Source organism: Artemia sp. Qi Xiang Cuo, chromosome 13 (genome assembly GCF_049724085.1).
Source record: "Artemia sp. Qi Xiang Cuo chromosome 13, ASM4972408v1, whole genome shotgun sequence".
In the NCBI taxonomy this organism is placed as follows: domain Eukaryota; kingdom Metazoa; phylum Arthropoda; class Branchiopoda; order Anostraca; family Artemiidae; genus Artemia; species Artemia sp. Qi Xiang Cuo.
Window position 1 is genome coordinate 27508787 of NC_142806.1, and position 7335 is coordinate 27516121.

The following is a 7335-nucleotide window of genomic DNA, read 5'->3' on the forward strand; positions in this document are numbered from 1 at the left end:
TTGATCAAGTAGGGAAAAGTCAGGATCACATTTAGCACAATACAATGTAGTTTCACTCTTATCGTATCTCTTTGTGTAGTCAATGATACTTTTTTCATTTATATTGTAAAATTCATGTGTTTCAATTTGTGTATTTGATGCAATGTCACAAACAGAATTCTCAAATGAAGAATCACTCTCCGTAACTGCCAAAAAAAATCCGTAGGTTTATAATCATAACATCCAGTATCTTCACAACGATGTCGTAGAAACCACACTCTTTTGTTATTTTGACACTTGAAGCGCGGTCCAAATTCTTCTTCCCAATATAGTTTAAATCCACGACAATACCAGTCTCTGGCATCGACGATCACGACGATACAAGAATAGATTAAATGATCGTTTCGAATTTTTTCTAATCATACCAGGACAGGTATTTTCCCACTGATTACATTTATCATAGTGATAGTTTGAACATAGGAATCCTCTGACATGAGAATCGTAAACTTCTTCAAGGCATGAATTACAATCTTTAATTTTAATGGCATATCCTCGTTGAAGTTTGCATGGATTGCACAATCTACACTTTTCATCATATTCACTGACAGTAGTGCAATTCTCACAGGACGACCAACTGCCCAATGTATATAAACATAGAGGACATGTGTAGTACATTTTTTTTCTTCACTATTGACACTCAGACTGCAGATTGCAAACTGACTACTCTCCTAGAAAGAGTGTTCTTCTTCTTTCTTTTACTTCGAGTACTCGCTTCAGATTTCCTAAAGACAAAATGGGAGGAGGAGTAAACAGGTGACGTCACACTTTAAACATGTTTTAGCGGGATTTATTTCCCGTTCTATTCGCTTCATTGGAATGTGAGGTTTTAGATTTTCCCCACAAACTGTTCCTATTGTTTTTTGGGAAAATCTATGTAATGTTCAAAAGAAAATCTACAATACTATTTTGTTTTGTTTCAATTAGTCTGTCAATAAATTGAGTGAATGCATTGGGACCACGATGTAAAAGCCTCATAAAATGATCCTAGGTTGGAGAGTCCCATTTCATGATGTCGTCAACCATTCTTTGACTGAAGATTCTCCTCTGCACCGACAATTTCTTAAACTGATCATTTAGATTTAAACATTTTTCCAAAGTGACAAGGTTCTGCATGATTGTTTCTTTCTCAAATACATTCATTTTTTTTCACTGTTGATGTTTACACTGCTGAATACATACTAACTAGCAAATATTGAAGAAAGAAAATGCTCTGTTTCAAAATACTCTCTCATCACCTATTGGTTCTTCTGGAAAAGAGTAAACAACTCTCAAAAATGTTTAACTACAAAACGAAAGAAAATGATCATCAATATATTTATTCAACAAATTTATATATAAAACAATATTATGGCTTTTTCAATAAATGACTCAGTCCATTTTTCTCTATATGCTCAATAATTGCATTCAAACCTGCTTGTAAGGTAGATATATTCATTATATTCACTTTGGCCGCAAAACGTAACTGTTCATCCATCTTGAATTGACTCAGAGATATTACATATCTACTGAACATCTCATCCCACACGAAAGTTAATCTGCTCCCTGGTGCTATTTCTACTGCAACATTTGCAGCTCTTATCTTCACTTCATCACTATTCTCTTCCCCCTGTCTCTTAATGTTCAATACAGTGAAATTACTCATTTTTGTAATATTCCAAAGAAAACGAAATAATATTCACAATAAAACTATCGAACAAAATCCAATTCAGAACTGTGACACTAACTAACTCTTTCCTACTTTATATAGAGTATTTTCCAAGGATATGGGGTTTTCCCCCAAATCCTGTTGACAAATCAGTTAAGTAACTAGGTTTTTCTCTTGTTGAGAAACTAATTAGGTTTTCTCAAAATTGTTCACAAAAACATGTTGTGCAACTAGGGTTTTTCCCAAGGTCTCTGTTGACAAAAACATTTCTGGGTTTTCCCCCGTGACCTTGACCTCAGGGCTCAGGGACTTCGGACTCCCTAGCAGACGTGTATAGCAGCACGTATTATGGAAAGGCACATACTACTAATGCCCTTTTTAATATTCAAAAGTGATTGGAGGACATCTAGCCCCCTCCACCCACCCATGCCCATAATTCCCCCAAACACATCCAATCAAAATTTTGAGATAGCCATTTTGCTAAGCGCAGAATAGTTGATTTCCAGAAATAAAATAAGTTTTTGAGGAGTACACTCCCCCACAACCCTCAGGGCAAGGGTTTTAAGTTATGCCCTTGGGGCATACAAGGTTCTTATAGAAGGCTTTGTCGTAGAAACTTCAAAACAGGCTCATTCGATTGGAAATTAAAAGGGCCAGTGCCCTTTTTAATATTCGAAAGTGATTGGAAAGCAACTAGCCCCCCCCCCGCCCCTCATTCCCCCAAGCACATCCAATCAAAATTTTGAGATAGTCATTTTGTTCAGCATAGGCTAGTTGATTTTCAGATAGAAAACAAGTTTTTAAGGAGGACACTCCCCCACAACCCTCAGGGCAAGAGTTTTAAGTTGTGCCTTCGGGTCATATAAGGTTTTTAAAGAAAGTGTTGTCGTATAAACTTCCAAAAAACTCATTCGATTGAAAATTCAAAGCGCTAGTGGCCTTTTTAACATTCGAAAGTGATTGGAGGGAAACTAGCCCCCCCCCCGCAGTCGTTAGTCCCCCAAACACATCCAATCAAAATTTTGAGATAGCCATTTTGTTCAGCGTAGTTGATTTCCGTATAGAGAATATTTTTTTCAGGAGGATACTCCCCTATAACCCTTAGGGCAAGGGTTTTAGGTTATGCCCTGGGGGCATATAAGGTTTTTATAGAAGGTTTTGTCTTAGAAAGTTCAAAAGGAGCTTTTTCGATTGGAAATTCAAAGGGCTAGTTCCCTTTTTAATAGTCGAAAGTCATTGGAGGGCAACGATCCCCCCCACGCCCATTATTCCCTCAAACGCATCCAATCAAATTTTTGAGATTTTTTTCAGCGTAGTTGACTTCCAAATAGAAAATATGTTTTTGAGAAGGACACTCCCTGACAACCCACAGGGCAAGGGTTTTAAGTAATGTCCTTGGGGCATATAAGGTTCTTATAGAAGGCATCGTCGTAGACTTCAAAAAAGACTCATTCGATTGGAAATTCAAAGGGTTAGTGCCCTTTTTAAAAGTCAAAAGTAATCGGAGGGCAACCAGCCCCCCCCCCCAGGCCCATTATTCCCCCAAACACACCAATCAAAATTTTGAAATAGCCATTTTGTTCAGCGTAGTTGATTTCCCGAAAGAAAATATGTTTTTAAGGAGGACACTCCCCCACAGTTTTCAGGGCAAGGGTTTTAAGCTATGCCTTGGAGGCATATAAGGTTTTTAAAGACGGCTTTGTCGTAGAAACTTCAAAAAAGCTCATTCGATTGGAGATTCAAAGGGCTAGTGCCCTTTTTAATAGTCGAAAGTGATTGGAAGGCAACTAATCCCCCCCTCTACCCCAATTATTCCCCTAACCCATCCCATCAAAATTTTGAGATAGCCATTTCGTTCAGCGTTGTTGATCTCCAGGTAGAAAATACATTTTTGAGGAGGATATTTCCCCACAACCCTCAGGGTAAGGAAAATAAGTTATGCCTTGAGGATATATAAGGTTTTTATTGAAATCTTTGTCGCAGAAAATTGAAAAAAGGCTCATTCGATTTGAAAGTCAAAGAGCTAGCACCCTTTTTAATAGTTGAAAGAGATCTGAGGGCAACTAACCCCCCTCTCACGCCCAACTTTTCCCCAAAAACATCCAATCAAAATTTGTAGATAGCCATGTTATTCAACGTAGTTGAAAGTTTTGGAAATTAGATCTTTAAGGATGACAACTCCTCCCCCCACTTCCCTCAGGGCAAGTGTTATAAGCTACGCCCTCTGGGCATTTAAATTTTTTAGTGTGTGTACGAACTTCAAAAGGGCTCATTCAATTGGAAATCGAAAGGGCTAGCGCCTTTTTTAATAGTTGAAAGTGAATGGATAGCGAATAACGCCCCTCTCACATCCATCATTTTCTCAAACACATCCAATCAAAATTTTGAGATATCTATTTTGTTCAAAAATCAAAAAAGAGAAAAATCTCAAAAAAAAATAAACAAACGAGACTGTGTCCAGTGGAGAGAAAAGAAAAGACAAATGCAAAACAACGCGGATATTTCGCCTGTATCCAAACAAGGCGTCTTCAGCATTTAAAGAAACAACAAGAAGAACAGGATAAAAAAAAACAAGATAAAACTAAAAACCAATAAAACCACCACCAAAAAAAATGTACAATTGGCGCAAACTGATCCACGTACGGAAAAGATGCTATTATTACAGAGTTACTTAAGTGAGGACATCCGAGCAACTGTTACTCGGCATAAATTATAACCCTTACCTTAAGGTGTGTTAGGGTGGTTGTCTTCTTCTAAGACCGAAATTCCGGAACTTTCAACTACGTTAAACAAAATGGCTATACCAAAATTTTGATTGGATGCGTTTGGGGAAAAGGTGGGCGTGAGAGGGGCGGTAGTCACTCTCCAATCACTTTCAACAATTAAAAATGGCCCTAGCCCTTTCAATTTCCAGTCAAATGAGCCCTTTTGAAGTTTCTACGACAAATATTTCAGTAAAAATCTTATGTGCCCCCAGGGCATAACTGGGGGGGGGGCATAAAAGGTGTTTATAGAAAGCGTTGTCGTTACCAAAAGGGCTCATTCGATTGGAAATCGAATGGCCTAGTGCCCTTTCTAATAGTCGAAATTGATTGGAAGGCTTGATATTTTTATAGTAAAGATCGATGTGGGTATAATGTATTATTTTTTGTTGTTGTTGTTGTTGTTTTTTAGACCAGGGCACTTCATATCAAAGGAGTTGTCGTGGGAAGTTCGAAAATGGCTGATTCAATTGAAAATAGAAAGGGCTGATGCCATTTTCAATAGTCGAAAGTGATTGGAGGGCAACTAATCCCCCTTCCACTCCCACCCTCCCACGCCCACCCTCCAACGCCCACCCTCCCATGCCCACCCTCCCATTTGCCCACTATGTTTAAAAACTAAATGTTGCCCTAAGATTAAATCAGAATGCACTGTGAAAATGCTTATTCCCAATAAGGTATCTCAGCAGTATCCAAAGAACGACTGAGGGTATCATGTTCAAACTTTCGGGGCGACTTCTGCTATTAAAATTTAACCAAATCAAAATACTGTAAGTGTATCAGAGCTATTGGAGACAACGCTGTAGTGTTGCCTAAAGTAAAGGCCATACGGCTCAAATGTTTTATTATTTATTATCTTTTCCCCAGGGGCACTTCATATGCAAGGGGTCGTCGTAGAAAATTCAAAGGGGGCTCATTAGATTGGAAATCGAGAGTTATAGTGCCCTTTTTAACAGTCGAAAATGACTGAAGGGCAACTAGCCCCCCCCCACGCCCATCATTTCCCCAAACACATCCAATCAAAATTTTGAGATGGCCATTTTGTTCAGCGTAGTTGATTTCCACATAGAAAGTATATTTTTGAGGAGGACACTCCCCCAAAACCCTTATGGCAAGGGTTTTAAGTTATGCCCTGGGGGCATATAAGGCTTTTATAGAAGGCGTTGTCGTAGAAACTTCAAAAAAGGCTCATTCGATAGGAAATTCAAAGGGATAGTGCCCTATTTAATAGTCGAAAGTCCCTCCCACTCCCATTATTCCCCCAAACACATCCAGTCAAAATGTTGAGACAGCCATTTTGTTCAGCGTAGTTGATTTCCAGATAGAAAATATGTTTTGTGGGGGACAATCCCCAGTAACCCTCAGGACAAGGTTTTTGAGTTATGTCCTGGGGGCATATAAGGTTTTATAGAAGGTGTTGTTGTAGAAACTTCAAAAAAGGCTCATTCGATTAAAAATTCAAAGGGCTAGTGCCCTTTTTAATAGTCCACAGTGATTGAAGGGACACTAGTCCCCCCCACGCCCATCATTCCCACAAACACATCCAATCAAAATTTTGAAATAGTCATTTGGTTCAGAGAAGTTGATTTTCTGATGGAAAATATGTTTTTGAGGAGGACACTCCCACACAACCCTCAAGGCAAGGGTTTTAAGTTATACCCTGGGGGCATAAAAGGTTTTTATAGAAGGCGGTGTCGTAGAAACTTCAAAAACGGCTCATTCGATTGGAAATTCAAAGGGCTAGTGCCCTTTTTAATAGTCAAAAGTGGTTTGAGGGCGGCAAATAAGCCCCCTCTCACACCCACCTTTTCCCCAAACACATCCAATCAATCTTTAGAGACAGCTATTTTATTAAATGTCGTTTTAAGTTCTGGAAATTAGGTCTTTAAGGATGACAACTCCCCCACAGCCCTCAGGGCAAGGTTTTTAATTTAGGGATTCTCCGAATCCTTCATATTATTTCTTATGGAAGGAATACTTGTATAAACTTTAGAGAGGGCTCATTTGATCGAAAATTGAAAGTTTGTGTTCACTTTTTAAGAGTAAAAAAAGATTGGAGGGCAACTAGCCCTCCTCCCCTCCTCCACGCCCTAAATGCATCAGATAAAAAGTTTGAGATAGACATTTTGTTAAAATAGTTCAAAGTTCTGATAACAAAAAACTCCGGTGTCGACACAGCCCACCAGGGCCCGGGGGTAGGTATAGTAAGTTATGCCCTGAAAGCATATAAAGAATCAAACAATCATTAAATAAACAATCAATGCAAACAAACATACAACAGATATTAATGTAAATTAATAAGTAAATTTAGTGCTGATATTAATGTAAATTAATAAATAAATTTTTGGTGGGTGGAATTTAATGTGGGGGAATTGTCAGCTGGAAAAGAAAATGTTTTTTGAGGGGGGAGGAATTTCCCAGGGGTTGGTTTTCCAAATGTGAATTTTTCAGGGAGGGAACCACTATATCCATTTGATAATATTCTAAATTTTACATCTGAAAGTAACGGGAATAAAGAATCAACGGAAATGTCAGAAATATGACTTCAGGTCCCTTTAGACGATTTTGTTCGTGTCTTTTGAAAAAAGATACTTTCAAAAGAAAGATTATTTTCAGTTGTATTACTTTCTCTGTGTCTGCTCAATTATGCATGTGAGGGGGGGGGAGACTTCCCCCACCACTCTCTATGCTAAGGTTTCAGTTTTTATCTCAAGGCTTAAAGATGAATGCAATGCGATAAAAGTATAACTCAAAATACCATTTATAATAATATATGCACATAACACGGAACAATTAATCAAAATTGCATGTTATGAGCAGAGGCTCACCCAAATGATGGCCCAGGGGGCTCACCATTCCAGAATCTATTAAATCAATCCTGCAATAACT